Below are 13014 nucleotides of genomic sequence, written 5' to 3' on the forward strand. Positions count from 1 at the left end.
ACGAGCTAGATTGCTCAGACGCTCTTGACCACATATTCCAGAAGCAAGTAACCCGCTAACGAATAAGAGTACAAAAATCGGTCTTCTTTCTAGGAGTAGAATTTTTTTTTTTCCAGTTAGGCTGTCTTCTGTCTATTGAGCCGCTATTAACGCCAGTATCGGGAATTCAAGAGTTCTTAAATTACAAATACGCTGTGCCCGCTAGACCATTATTCTGTCGCTATGACTCAGTATGAGCAAACTTAATATCCGTTATAAACTGAGAGTGCAATATGGTTCAAATGGCTCTGAGCACTATGGGACTTAACATCTATGGTCATCAGTCCCCTAGAACTTAGAACTACTTAAACATAACTAACCTAAGGACAGCACACAACACCCAGCCATCACGAGGCAGAGAAAATCCCTGACCCCGCCGGGAATCGAACCCGGGAACCCGGGCGTGGGAAGCGAGGACGCTACCGCACGACCACGAGATGCGGGCAGAGTGCAATAAATCAACGTCTCGCTGTAGTAATATTTTCTTCTGCTGCTTGTTAGTAAGAGTTCAAAATTTTAAAAAAATGAGAAACAGAAACGGAGAGCCTTCCCTACCCTCTTCCGACTGAGCTGTAGCTCCGTCTCGAATGACTGGTGTTGTCGATGAGAGTTTAAACTTAATGTTCAGTCCAGCACAATCGCACATTGAAATAAATTTCCTTATAGTTCACGTCAGCACCAAACCAAACCACCTGGCGAAATTGTTTCCGGAAGTTTACTCTCCACCGAAGTGTGCACTGTTTTGAAACTTCCTGGCAGACTACAACTGTTTCGCCAGATCGGGACTCAGATCCAGAAATCTGACTTTCGCGAGCTATATTCTCACTTAGTGAGCTATCTAGGCACAACTTACGACCGGCTCTTTCGGCTTTAACTCTGCCCGTTGTCTCTACTTTACCGCCTCCGTAACCGAATGGTTAGCGTCGTTGTCTTCGGTACGGAACGATTTGACTTCGATTCCCCACACCTTCTCAGGTTGGGGGGAGAGGGGGGGGGGAGGTCTGTGACGCGATCCAGTCAGCCTCGTGAGGCAAAATGAGGAGCTACTTGAACAATGAAGCAGCGGCATCATCAGGATTTATCTACTGGCAATAACGGCTGGAGGGATTGACGACATGGTGATTGCATGGGCCACGATCATACTCTGATAAGCTAAAACATTGTGACCACTTCCCACCGCGACGCTGGATGCCATCTAGTGGCACATGACGCCATAGCAAAAGTATGTAAGTGGAGCAGACAATGACGGGGGATCATACTAGCAGAGATATGGGCTGCAAATGGGGAAATCCACTGAGATAAAAGACTTCGACAAAGGCCAGATTGTTATTACGCAGAGCCTGTGCACGAGTATCTCGAAAACGGCAAAGTTGGTCGAATGTTCTACTGTCGTGATAATATACGGAAAGAGGTAGAAGGACAGTAACAGTGCCACTAGGAGCTAAATTGCTGGACGTCCACGACTCTCAGAGTATGTGGTGTTCGGAGACTTGTCTGCTCTGTAAAGTAGGATAGATGGTGATTTTTTTCATCTCTGCCGAAAGAGCACAATGCTGGTGAACGCACAAGTCTTTCGGATCACACCGTTCATCTTACATTGTTGAACGTGGACGTTCCAGCCGACCATCCATGCTTGTTTACTTGATGATCCAATGACATCGTCAATTTCGATTGCAGTGGGCATGGGACCATCGGGATTCGACCTTCGATCAATGGAAACATGTCGGTTTTTCTGGGCGATCACATTTTTGCTACACTAGGTAGATGGTAAGTTCCACAAACGCCGTCATCGAGGTGAACGGCGGCTCGAAACTTGCAGCGCGCCACGGACACATGTTGGTGACGGCATTATTATACTATTGGAGACATTCTCTTGCACTTGCATGGGACCTGTGGTAGTAATCGAAGACACGCTGACAGCTGCCAACCACCTGTATCCCTTCATGGTTGGTGTCTTGCCCGGAGGCGAAGTCATCCTTCAGCAATACGAGTATAATTGTTTGTGTTCCGGAGCCATAAACATGCTGCAGTTGTTCGAGGAGCATTATACTGAATTTACGTTGATGTGTCGCTGAACACAATCGTCTGATGTATATCCTACGGAACCCATCTCGGTTGGTATCGGGTGCGTTCCCCGCATGCGCAAATCAGCGGCCCGTTATTTACGCGAATTACATGACCTGCGCGTAGACACCTTATACCACATATCTCCACAAACATATAAACAAATTGTCGCATTCCTGATATGCAGAATCAATGATGTGTTTTGTTCCATAGACGGACAAACAAGCTATTAAGCAGGTGGTCATAATGTTTTGTCTCATAAGTGTAAATCGCTCCTCATACTGCCTTGTAGGCAGCAGTTTGTCAGTCTGAACAGGTCTAATACCTAACCATTGAGTGTTGTGTTCGTTTACCTTTCTCCAGATTCATATGTTTCTGGCAAGCTGAGGTTGTTTTTTTTTTACATTTAAGTAGACCATTTCAAATTAATGAGATTATTTTGATTATCTGTAGGCCTATATTTGTATACAAGTTAACTGTATCGAAAGACGGGAAATATATTATTTATAACTGTTCCTGACAAAATATCCGATCGAACAAGATGTGTCGGCAGTTACGACAATGGAAACTAATTCACATGCTGGACTGAGATACTCCCCGACCAGCCTGATTCGGGTTTTCCGAAGTTCCACTAAATCACTTCAGGCAACTGATGGGATCTCTCCTCCAGCAAGACAAACACAGCGTTCTTCGTCAAAACAACTTCTCTCGCATATCTTATCCGGTATCCAAAAGGGATAAACCTTTATTTATTAATCAATCAAGTGGAACTGTGGGAAGACTCTTGTGATACTCAAGACACATATGGGTGCCGTGATCTGTAGCCATTTTGATCCTGTGAACGCAAGGAATAGACTTTTAACTTTAAGTATTCCAGTATATTTGATTAATTGGTCAACGCTGGTTTTCTGGTGGCCTAATGTTCAATTCTAGTCTATAACGAGCTTAGTTAACCAACAGAAATTCCGTGATCATTCTGTTTCTTATTACCGTTCATTGTTGCATCAAAAAAATTTTAATAGCGTAGCTTTACTACCCCTTGATTGTGTTGGCAGAAGCTCACAAAAGTTTACTTCATCTGACGTGACTGATATATTAATTTTCTACCCGTTCCCATTCCTCCACCATGGTGGAACCTTTCCAAGGGCTGAGCGATCTGGATGGATGGCGCTGTGATTGAGAACAAGGTCTAGCAAACAGGAGGAACGTCGATCAAATACACCAGGGCTTAACAACTGGCCGGTTTTGAGCGCGAGTACTCGCGTCTTCTCAGGCACGTACTCGCGAGCAGCCGCAAGGTCGCGGAGTAGGGTGGGAGGGGAGGGAGGGGAAATGCGCGCGCACGTTTGAATAGGGCCGCAGCGTGCCTATTGAATTCGCGCCGACTGTGTAACGTTTAAAGTACTGCGATCAGCTCTTAACAGTCACTTCGCTGGTTAAGAATCTTGTGAAGTCGCCGTTGTGTAACCCCAACCATGCTTTCGCAGTTCAACCCCCATTGGGAGGAATTGTATCTGTTTACTGAAAAAGATGGTGTTGCAAAATGTTTAGTATGTCACAAAACGCTGAATTCTTTTACGAAATTTAATTTGCAGCGACATTATATGTCGTACCACGCGAAAGACTACGGACGTGGAAAATGTGATTGACCAGATCGTGCACAGGAAGTTTTTAATCTTAAAAGGAAACTATCCGAAGAAGATCTGGACGACGAAGAAAAATCAACTGAGGCAGCTCTCAGAGTGGGTTAGAAAATTGCTTTGCTTTTAGCAAAATCCCTGCGCCCCTTAACTGATGGCGATTTAATAAAAGAATGTTTGGTAGTTGCAGCGGAACATCTGTGTCCATCTCAAGTTGAACAGTTTCGGATTGTGCCATTATCTAACATGACCATTATGCGTCGCATACAGGACATGGCAGACGATGTCCAGAGCCAGCTTGCAAATATCTGTAAAGATTTTATGGCGTATTCTCTAGCTCTGGACGAAAGTGTTGATATCACTGGAACAGCGCAGCTTGCCGTATTTATTAGAGGTGTTAATAGAGATCTTCAGGTGAGGGAGGAGCTCCTTGATGTAGTAGCCATGTAGAACACTACAACCGGAGGTGATATTTTAAGTAGTGTTGAAGAAAGTGTTGAAGATATAGGATTGTCGTGGAATTCTTTAGTTTCTGTCTACAGATGGTAGAGGCATACACTAAGCTAATAAAATTATGTGGCACGTGTACATTCTCCTTTATTTGTTTCATTTGTCGCAGTATAATTCGTGAGTGATATCCCTGCAGGTGGCCGCGGATTTACATTGACTGGCGGCAGCTATTGTGTGCCCCACGCGACTCTCCCCACTCTCCGCCCTGGTCCTGTAGTGGGGGTAACGTGCTCGCGCTGCTCCGTGCTCGCGCCTGGCTGCTCACAACTTGCTCCGCGAGCACGTATGTTGTGAAGCCCTGAAATACACACTGGATGATCCTGAACAGATATTTTCGGATCATTTCGGATGAATATCGAGAAGGTTTTTCTATGAAGACTGTGTTCAGTAACCTGTCCCATGGCTGCTAAATTCACTTCGTATTTGGTTACTAATGACCTTCATATCGATGGAACACTGAACTCTAACCTAAGTTTGGACCATTTGTTAGAGAGGTTTTCCTCGGAATAGCGGTTTATCGACAACACCGTCGTTTGTGATAAGTGTAAGGATGTAACTTACATTGTTAGCCATTAGTCAGCTTTTAAACTTTAAAATTTTGAATATGGCAGCACGAAATCTCATGTGAGAGTCGCCTGGGCGTGAGTTTCATGCCGACCTGTCCCTTCTGCCCTACTAGTTGCCTCTTCGTGTGTATGGTGCACATCTGCCTCAGATTTTACATGGTTCATTTTACTCGTGGCTAAGCCTTACGGCTCTGACATAGAATCTTTTTGAATCATTTTATTGTTGACTAAGCTACATAGTTTCGTTTCTCTTTTCACATAATATGTAACAAGTAAGTTTATTTTATATTTCCATTGCATGTAATTTTTGAGGTTTCTTTTGCTTCACAAATGACTTCCATGTACTGGTTGTAATATGTCATATATCTAGGTGTTATTACCGCTTCTGATGGAAGACCGGTTTATACCCGTAACCTAGGTAAAGGTCTGAATAAACGTTTGACGTGAAATTCGTTGGCTGTATGATTCTCGTTGTATCCAGCTTTTAAACTGGACCGTTGCTGGCCGTATCTAGAGTCTCAAAGTCATACCTGAAGCTCTTTCTGTGAGTGTTGGCGTCCAGATGACGCTATAAATCTAGCCCGCCTGTAGAAGCGAACTTGCCGTAGCAGGCTGACGTGCGAAGCGGCAAGTTGCGGAGCACCTGCGCTTGTTTTGCGAGCTGTCGGCTCGCGTTTGATGTGTGAGGAGGGAGCCGGACCCGCATGAGCGCGTTAGTCCCTGCATGGCCGCCTCTGCCTGACCCGGCCTGTGTGCCCACAACGCATTCTGCACTGCTCTGTTCGCCTGCAAAGTATTCCTGACTCGAACATTCCAGAATCCTTTAACTACGTGATCAGGTTTGATATATTTATAATATTAATAACAATGCTAGATTTCATTTACTTTTTTTATAAAAACTGGCAAAACTTGTGAATCGACGTTCGTGTGTGTGTGTGTGTGTGTGTGTGTGTGTGTGTGTGTGAGATCTGCAACATTTATAGGCCGACAAAGCGAATTGAGCCTAGAAGTATAATGTGGTTTAGTTTGGAGCTACACGAGATATAGTGTAGCCTATCTAAAATGCCTTATTTGTTCATCCATTTATCTCTCCAGCTTACTTCATAAGGTTATAAAATTAAGCAGTATATATATATATATATATATATATATATATATATATATATATATATATATATATATATATGCTGGTGGTTTAGTGGAACTTCGGAAAAGCCGAATCAGGCTAGCTGGTGGGGTACCTTAACCAAGGTCGTGAAACAGTTTCTAGTGTCGTAACCACCGCCACACCTCGTTTGATCGGACACTTGGGAGGAATAATTATGTATAATACAATTATAATTTGCGTCTTTCGAGAAAGTTAACTTGTACAAAAATACGTCAATAAACAAAATAATCTCATTAATTAAAAATAATCTCCTTAAATATAAAAAATCTGTGCCTGGCAGACATACATGAATTTGTCGAAATACTAAACTTGGTGCTATCGCACAACCATTTCATTAGAAATTACAGTTTATATTCAAGAAGAATGATTATCAATGGTCAGTTGCATAGATAGTCCGCTGGCCAAAATCAACATAAATCATTTTAAAACATTAGTTTTTCGAAGTCATTGCACTAATAACCAAATAAATTAAATTTTGTGTACGATATGTGGCGGATACGATTATCTTGTTTGATGAAACAGAAGGGGATACGTTATTTTGCAAAAGAACTTAAGAAACTGGACAATAATATAAAATTCATTGTGAAACATACTGATAATGTCTTAAATTTCCGTAATTTAAAGGTTTCTACACACAAAGCGTAACATAAATTTCAAATATACAGAAAACCCACTACAACTAATGTCACAATCAGTAGCACTTCATGTCACCGCGAATACCACAAAACTGCTTACTTCAGGGCAATGTTCAATAGATTGGAAAATATTCCATTAGATGCCGAAGAAAAACAATGAGAACTTAACGCAATTAAACTGAGAGCTCACAATAATATTTATACATCTGTAACGATCAGTAAACTTCACAACAGTATGAAAAACAGAAACAATAACAAAAATAACTGCAATAAACAGCACTTACACAGTTGACCCCTCCCCCTCCATCCCCTCCCCCCCCCCAACGCACACACACACCAACACACCACAGCTCTGTGTCTACGTACCAATTATTGGTGATGTGTTATTTCAAACTGAAAACTTATTCCGTGTTAAAAATTACCAAATTAGTTTCTCCATAAATAATACAATGACAGATCATAAATTAATAATTTAAATCTTAAAAATGACACACACACAATTAAGTATGTATCTAGAAATATAATTTCTCTGTATGCCTTAAATTGTATGTTGGAGAAACTGGTAGAAGTTTCAACATTAGACATAGAACACATACAGGGCGTTTGAAAAATGACCGGTGTATTTGAAACGGCAATAAAAACTAAACGAGCAGCGATAGAAATACACCGTTTGTTGCAATATGCTTGGGACAACAGTACATTTTCAGGCGGACAAACTTTCGAAATTACAGTAGTTACAATTTTCAACAACAGATGGCGCTGCAAGTGATGTGAAAGATATAGACGACAACGCAGTCTGTGGGTGCGCCATTCTGTACGTCGTCTTTCTGCTGTAAGCGTGTGCTGTTCACAACGTGCAAGTGTGCTGTGGACAACATGGTTTATTCCTTAGAACAGAGGATTTTTCTGGTGTTGGAATTCCACCGCCTAGAACACAGTGTTGTTGCAACAAGACGAAGTTTTCAACGGAGGTTTAATGTAACCAAAGGACCGAAAAGCGATACAATAAAGGATCTGTTTGAAAAATTTCAACGGACTGGGAACGTGACGGATGAACGTGCTGGAAAGGTAGGGCGACCGCGTACGGCAACCACAGAGGGCAACGCGCAGCTAATGCAGCAGGTGATCCAACAGCGGCCTCGGGTTTCCGTTCGCCGTGTTGCAGCTGCGGTCCAAATGACGCCAACGTCCACGTATCGTCTCATGCGCCAGAGTTTACACCTCTATCCATACAAAATTCAAACGCGGCAACCCCTCAGCGCCGCTACCATTGCTGCACGAGAGACATTCGCTAACGATATAGTGCACAGGATTGATGACGGCGATATGCATGTGGGCAGCATTTGGTTTACTGACGAAGCTTACTTTTACCTGGACGGCTTCGTCAATAAACAGAACTGGCGCATATGGGGAATCGAAAAGCCCCATGTTGCAGTCCCATCGTCCCTGCATCCTCAAAAAGTACTGGTCTGGGCCGCCATTTCTTCCAAAGGAATCATTGGCCCATTTTTCAGATCCGAAACGATTACTGCATCACGCTGTCTGGACATTCTTCGTGAATTTGTGGCGGTACAAACTGCCTTAGACGACACTGCGAACACCTCGTGGTTTATGCAAGATGGTGCCCGGCCACATCGCACGGCCGACGTCTTTAATTTCCTGAATGAATATTTCGATGATCGTGTGATTGCTTTGGGCTATCCAAAACATACAGGAGGCGGCGTGGATTGGCCTCCCTATTCGCCAGACATGAACCCCTGTGACTTCTTTCTGTGGGGACACTTGAAAGACCAGGTGTACCGCCAGAATCCAGAAACAATTGAACAGCTGAAGCAGTACATCTCATCTGCATGTGAAGCCATTCCGCCAGACACGTTGTCAAAGGTTTCGGGTAATTTCATTCAGAGACGACGCCATATTATTGCTACGCATGGTGGATATGTGGAAAATATCGTACTATAGAGTTTCCCAGACCGCAGCGCCATCTGTTGTTGAAAATTGTAACTACTGTAATTTCTAAAGTTTGTCTGTCTGAAAATGTACTGTTGTCCCAAGCATATTGCAACAAACGGTGTATTTCTATCGCTGCTCGTTTAGTTTGTATTGCTGTTTCAAATATACCGGTCATTTTTGAAACACCCTGTACATGCAAACTGACTAAAAATCTCGAATAAATAAACTTTTTCAGCTCAGTATAACGACGCAGTATAACGTCCATTACCATCTAGGCTAAGATAATGAATATTTAAATCAATATACATAATTACTGTACCATCTTGTTCTTTGGTACTACCAATCAAATCACTAGCTGACGTAACGTGAGATGTAAACTCTAGAGGCCCAGATGTTGTCTTTAGTCAAGCTCATGTTCAACGTGCTCCGCATAACTTATGCAGCCCCATATATTTACATGTATTAAGAAAAATCTTTCCTCAAGTAAGTGAAATGTAAAGACTCTGTATAAAGAAAATCATGAATAAGAAATCTCGCTGTCGTCTGACAATGGGCTCATGCAGGAAAATAATTAAGGCGAAACAGAAAATTTATCAGTGGGCTGGTTGTAGTTTTTTCAATCGGTGATATTCACGAAGCCACTGTGTTCCCAAACCATTAGGACGAAATATAACTGTGTGCATTTCGCGATTAGCCGATTGACCAAGTGTTGATAGTTAAGTCCCATAGTGCTTAGAGCCATGTGAACCATTTTAGAGCCATTTGAACCAAGTGTTGATACCTTAACGTGGAACTATAATACGAGTTGTGATATTCTCGTGAGCAGCTTCATCGATGAACAATAATAATAAAATTACTCTGCGATTGTTAGTCAACGACGAATGGGCTCTATATGCATGCCCTAAGAGATACACTGAAGCGCCAAAGAAGCTGGTATAGGCGTGCATATTCAAATACAGAGATATGTAAACAGATAGAATACGGCGCTGCGATCGACAACCCCTATATAATACAACAGGTGTCTGGCGCATTTACTAGATCGGTTACTGCTGCTACAATGGCAGGTTATCGAGATTTAAATGAGTTTGAACGTGGTGTTATAGTCGGCGCACGAGCGATGGGACACACATCTCCGAAGTAGCGATGAAGTGGGGATTTTCATTTACGACCATTTCACGAGTGTACCGTGAATATCTGCAAGAACGGTACCAACGACGACTGAAGAGAATCGTTCAACGTGACAGAAGTGCAACCCATCCGCAGATTGCTCCAGATTTCAATGCTGGGCAATCAACAAATTTCAGTGTCGAACCATTCAACGAAACATCATCGATATAGGTTTTCGGAGCCAAAGTCCCATTGGTGTTCCCTTAATAACTCACTGCACATAGCTTTACGCCTGGCCTGGGCCCGTCAACACCGTTTTTCTACTATTATTGACTGGAAACATGTTGCCTGGTCGGACGTGTCTCGTTTTAAATCGTATCTAGCGGATGGATATGTACGGGTATGGAGACAACCTCATGAATCCATGGACCCTGAATGTCAGCAGGGGACTTTTCAAGCTGGTGTAGCCTCAGTATTGGTGCGGGGCTTGTGCAGTTGGAGTGATATGGGACCCCTGAACCGTATAGATACGACTCTGATAGATGACACGTACATAATCATCCTGTCAGACCATTTGCAACCATTCATCTCCATTGTGTATTCCCATGGACTTGGGCAATTCCATCAGGACAATGCGACATCCCACACGTCCAGAATTGCTACAGAGTGGCTTCAGGAACACTCTTCTAAGTTTAAACACTTCGGCTGGCCACCAAATTCCCAAGACATGAACACTATTGAGCATAGCTGGGATGCCTTGCGACGTGCTGTTCAGAAGGGATCGCCACCACTTCGCACTCTTCCGGATTTATGAACAACCATGCAGGATTCATGGTGTCAGTTCCCTCCAGCACTGCTTCAGACATTATTAGAGTCCATGCCACGTCGTGTTGCGCGACACTTCTGCGTGCTCGCGGGGGCCCTACACGATATTAGGCAGTGTAACAGCTTCTTTGGCTCTTTAGTGTATGATCCCTTGTTCATCTTCGCTACTGTGTAACACATGTACTGAATACGTGCACATGCCTCTTATGGTATGCATTTTAGAGCTCGTGTTTACTGAAAATTTTATTTCTTATTTTGGTCCACACTAGGCTACCTCCTCCCATAATATGGAAAGCAAGGAGCTCACAGGGATTTGTTTCCTAGTACCGAGGATGAAGAATTCCTCGTTACTTTTAAGGTATGCTTTTTAGAGCCCATGATTACTTGACTTTTTTCTTCGAATTGCTAGCTAACATCCCAAAGATGGGCTCACATGCGGTTTCTTTTCGTCGAAATGTCTTGGCTCTGTGGTCCTCTCGTTAACTTGTCTCGCTGATGGAAAGTTTGCGAAATACAAAGTTAATATAACATATAACAGTAATAATAATAGCAGGATCTAAATTAACGACCATAAATGCTGCAGGCCACACAGTTGCGATTTAGTTAGAATAATGTTTATTCGGAAAGCAAACTAATAGCGGAAATGGTCGTATTTAGAGTTACTGTTACTCTTGAGCGCATATCCATTTGACACAGCTCGATCATTCACAGTCTCATCACGAAATACAAGTTATCTACGCGAAAAGTTAGAGTTCACACCAGGCGCGCGGCTGCTCACCGCTCAGAGACTAAGTCCCGCGATACCACACAACGCAAAATTTAAGTCGTTTCACTTCCTAGTTACCTGAAGACCGACTGTCCGCTTTCGCGTCTCAATCCGAACTGTACCTTATGGTGTCTCCAGCGGAACTGTCCGCTTTCGCGTCTGCACCGGCACTGTACCCTATGGTCTCTATGACAGAACTGTCTCTGCCCGTCCCCGGCCGCGTTTCCCGTGCGCCAAATATCCTCGCTCAACTGACTAGGACAGTTCACTCTCCTGAAGCCGTCCATCTGGTTTGCTATAGCTTATTCTACATTAATTTACCTTTTAACATATTTAAATAATCAAAGTTTGACCACTTTCACGTTCTAAATAAAGTAAGAATAATATCCATTACATAATAAACGTTAAATCCTTTTCATAAAGCCGACCGGGGTGGCCGAGCGGTTCTAGGCGCTACAGCCAGGAACCGCGCGACCGCTACGGTCGCAGGTTCGAATCCTGCCTCGGGCATGGATGTGGGTGCTGTCCTTAGGTTATTCAGGTTTAAGTAGTTCTAAGTCTAGGGGAGTGATGACCTCAGAAGTTAAGTCCCATAGTGCTCAGAGCCATTTTGAACCTTTTCATAAAACCAATACAATTTCCTTCTTAGCTTTGAATGCCACAGCCAGTAGCCTTGCACCAATGTGCTTTCTGATAAATAAATAAAGAACAAAAGTAACTATTACGCACTAAACTTTACAACAAATATTCCATTACCTAATGATTCAATTAGGTGGCATGCTGTCATCGTTCAAAGTGTTTTGTATGGAGGAAATGATGATCTGGTGCTTAACTGAAAACACTGATAATTTAAATTTACTATATCTTTTAAACAAATAAAGTTACAGAGTATATATATATATATATATATATATATATACCATTTGTCACTTTAATGATGCACTTCTATATGAAATGTCGTTCGTTAAGATCGACCAAACCGTTCAGATTTTAGCATTTAGGTCTTTGTTACAAAACTTGTTAACTTCACTTTGATAGCAAATCCTAAACTATTATAGACATGATCAATATTCAAGTTTTATTGGGATCACCATGAAAATTTATGGAGGATGGCAGATTAAAATTACTGTGGTTTGATTCCTTTCATTACTACAGAATTAAATAGTTTTCATAAATGTTTCCCTTTATGGCCGATCTTAGGTTCGCCATATTTAACACTGCTACGTCTCCTTGGCCACAAACGGCTTCTACTTGGTTTGCCTATGACGTAGGTTCTCGTCTGTCTCACTCGCACACTACAGTGCTTAGGCCTCAATAGACAATACACGCCTGTGAGTTTCCCCATATAGTGGTGAATCTGCGCCATTTGTGACATCCAGTTCTGGACGACAGGGTTCCTTTCACAATTCTTGAAGGATGAGAGCGCAATGCTCGTTAACTCACAGAATGATCGTTCCTTTCATATCCCTGGATATCGACCATTTCTCCTGGAATATCCTGTATATCTAGGACGAGTAAATATAGCGGGGTGCAGTCTTCGCTGAGTTATAGAAGTCAATGTTGCGAGTTTTGTAAAGCAGGGAAGTAATTTTTACGTTTATAGGTGACGGATTAGTAAAATCCTTTTTTTTATAGGAAGCTTTAAACTTCCATGGCATTGGAAAGATCTTTGGAAGAGTACTGCGACGACATAACATGGGTGGGAATTGATCAAATAGTAACAAGATGATATCGCCGCAAA

At 42.6% G+C, this 13014-nt stretch overlaps 1 protein-coding gene across 5 annotated transcripts in view; it reads left to right on the forward strand.

Annotated features, from left to right (window-relative positions):
* LOC126248622 (protein O-linked-mannose beta-1,2-N-acetylglucosaminyltransferase 1-like) overlaps positions 1–13014 on the forward strand; it is a 2277756-nt gene that overhangs the window by 841838 nt on the left and 1422904 nt on the right. The gene's annotated exons all lie outside the window — the stretch shown is intronic.

Source organism: Schistocerca nitens, chromosome 3, assembly GCF_023898315.1.
Source record: "Schistocerca nitens isolate TAMUIC-IGC-003100 chromosome 3, iqSchNite1.1, whole genome shotgun sequence".
Lineage (NCBI taxonomy): Eukaryota > Metazoa > Arthropoda > Insecta > Orthoptera > Acrididae > Schistocerca > Schistocerca nitens.